The following is a 3,157-nucleotide window of genomic DNA, read 5'->3' as shown; positions in this document are numbered from 1 at the left end:
AGCCTCACAGATGATGTGCAGCAGTGGGTCCCTCAGTCTGTCCTCACTCTGGACACTTGCAGTTGTCACACATGGAAATCAAATGTGTGATAAGCTGCAGGATTCAAACACAAGTGTAACTTATAAATACATGTTCATACTTTTATTCCACAATCAGAGAGAAAGAAACAGAGAGAGAGTGCAGGACAGACAGACAGGTGACAGTCTCAGGTGTACACACTGCTACAAAACAGCACAAGAGAAGGAGGATTTAGTGTTTGTGTTATTACGAGTGCTAAACAAGAAGAGTTCCAGATGGTCCAGTGGACACATGTGTGACTCCTGTGATTAAAGCATCTTTCTTTCAGCTTAACGAGTGAACCGTCAGCTCGTTCAAACACACGTTAAAGTCCGTTTGGCTCGACACCACCGAACAGAGGCAGCAATATAACATAGCTAACATTAACAGTGCAGTGAATCCTGCTTGTGCCGTCATATTCAGGACTGCAAACCGAGCAGCATCACTGACTTTCAGCTTGTTGTGTTTGTGGATATATGACTGACTTTAATTATCCATAAAATCATCACATTCTCTCTAAGATTAAGGTCGACTATTGAACGGCGTATATTTTAAAGTAAAGGCTTTAAAACCAAGTTACCGCTGAAAGTACAAACATCGCTAATGTCACATAACTTTGCCGACATGTGGCCAACAGTAATGTTTTAATGTTCTTAAACATTCGCACATAAATAAGTGACATAATATTCAGTACTTACTTTTGACAGTTCACTCTTCAGCCGCTCCCGTCTGCTGTATTTTGTGGCAAAATTATCCACACCCACCGCCGCGCTATGGATTGTGGGATATATGGGGCCACGAAGCGTGCACCGGACCACGCTTGATATTTGGGGAAATCGACGGCGCATTTGGAGTATGCCTTTGAAGTGCACTTTGAATTGGGACAGCCGTCGTCGCGTGGCGGTGACGTAATCGCACTTGAAATGCGTACTTCAAGCGTGCATACCCTGAATTGGGACGCAGCCTCATACTCTCTCCCGCACTGTCCATTGTTGAGCTGTTGTCACAAACGTCGCTCTCGCTTACGTCACTGTCATGAGACATTCTCGCAAAAAATCACGGTTTTAGTAACGCAGTAATGCAGCATTCCTACGTGAACGTAACGGTAATCTAATTACCGTTTTTGTAATAGTAATCCCTTACATTACTCGTTACTTGAAAAAAGTAATCAGATTACAGTAACGCGTTACAAGTAACTTACAAGTAACTTACAAGTAACGCGTTACTGCCCATCTCTGGTCATTCGTCTTAATATTAGCAGTGAAGGTGTTATTAAGAAGAAAAACATTCTTTAACGTTGGTCAGACTGACAGTGGAGGCATGTTTATACCGGTGAGCTGACAGAAAACCACAAACACTTACACACTGAGAAAACAGGAGGTGGTTCTGACTTGTGAGTGTGAACAGCTTAAAGGAAAATAGTTTAGTAACACCAAGAGGTATTATGGAGAAAACATTTCAACTGTGGCTGCTCAGTAAGTACACAGTAATTTTGTTTTTATCTGTGACAAGGTCTAAATGTTGTCCTTCGTGTCTTTCTCGATCATAAATATTTGTGATGGAGATAAATAAGAGAACTTTTTCTTTCTTTCTCTGCGAATTCTGCATCACCTCAACCAAATCAACAACTTCTGCGGAAGTGAGCGATGTCTTCTTGAATGTGAAACTAACCTAGTGTGAATTTAATTTCTTTAGTTCTGATCTCACTGTTTAGCTGGACAACAAACCAAGGTCAGTAACCTTCTTCTGTCTGCTACACTGTGTCTAGTCCTTTTTTATGTGCTGTGGTAGTATAATATGATCATTGAAACAACAGAAAGTTTATTAACCCTCATAAGTATGAAGGACATGTGATCAATCCTAGAAGTTTGACCTTATTAGACCTGTAATTAAAAAAAAGAAAACTGATGAGGTTTTCACCAGAAGGCTGTGTAGAGTAGCTGAGTAGTCTGATTTCACAGACTATAAGAGGTTTAATTTATATTTCCTCCTCACAGCTCGTCTGACTGTGAGTCCCAGCAGCTCTCAGTTCTTTAAAGGAGACTTTGTGTCTCTGAGCTGTGAGGAGGACGACAGCTCTGCTGGATGGACTCTGAGGAGAAACACAAGCAGAGACACCAGAGCTGAGTGTGAGGAGTGGGGAGAAACAACAGGTTCATTGTGTAACCTCAATGGTATCCTCCTTTGGGACAGTGGAGTTTACTGGTGTGAGTCCAGAGAGGGTCCCATCAGTAACATGGTTAACCTGACAGTCACTGGTAAGCTGAGTGTGTGGAGTTAGTGTTGATGAAGCTGTGTGTAAATGGATGAAATGCTGTAGTTTGTCTCTGTGTTGAGGTGGATCAGTGATCCTGCAGAGTCCTGTCCTCCCTGTGATGGAGGGAGATGACGTCACTCTGCTCTGTAAAACAAAGACCACTCCCTCCAACCTCCCAGCTGCTTTCTATAAAGATGGCTCCCTCATCAGGAAGCAGCCTACAGGTCACATGACCATCCAGCATGTTTCCAGGTCTGATGAAGGCCTCTACAAGTGTGACATCATCAGCGGTCATGGAGAGTCTCCATCCAGCTGGATCACTGTCACAGGTGAGGAGCTTCACTCTGATTTCACCTCTTATTTCATCCACATATTCACTGAAAATGTGGGATTCTCTCTCCACAGGTAGACCTACAACCACAATCCTTCCCCCTGCCTCAGCACCACCCCCTGACCCCTCCTCCCCTCACCCTGTGTTCAGACCAGTCTTCCACCTGGTGGTGTTCTGTCCATACTTCATCTCCACTCTCCTCATGGTGTCTTTATATAGAAGCAGAGCGAAAGGTAACTTTCTGAAGCTCCTCAGTTATTTATCAAGGGTTCATTTTGAGTCCATTTAAAAACCTCTGACTACCTCATTTGACAGGAAAAGACCCGACCTATGTGACAACAGAACCACCCACCCAGGCTGAGCAGAGACTGGCTGAACACTGTGATGACATTGTGGAGATAACCACTGAGCACCATTTCTGAGCTGCACAGCTTCAAAGCTCCTGGTTCAATCAGATGGTGAACTACGTGTGACATCATAATGTCATAAACCTTATGACATTATGACAAGG

At 43.5% G+C, this 3,157-nt stretch overlaps 1 long non-coding RNA gene across 1 annotated transcript; it reads left to right on the top strand.

Annotated features, from left to right (window-relative positions):
* The first annotated feature begins 1,772 nt into the window (after window positions 1-1,772).
* Window positions 1,773-2,449, top strand: LOC112844784 (uncharacterized). The gene is made up of 3 exons (XR_003217535.1): window positions 1,773-1,789; window positions 2,056-2,316; window positions 2,396-2,449. It is a non-coding gene; the product is annotated as an uncharacterized LOC112844784 (long non-coding RNA).
* Window positions 2,450-3,157: the final 708 nt, after the last annotated feature.

This window comes from Oreochromis niloticus, unplaced genomic scaffold (genome assembly GCF_001858045.2).
Source record: "Oreochromis niloticus isolate F11D_XX unplaced genomic scaffold, O_niloticus_UMD_NMBU tig00001593_pilon, whole genome shotgun sequence".
NCBI classification, from domain to species: Eukaryota; Metazoa; Chordata; class Actinopteri; order Cichliformes; family Cichlidae; genus Oreochromis; species Oreochromis niloticus.
This window is presented reverse-complemented; position numbering and strand designations above follow the sequence as displayed.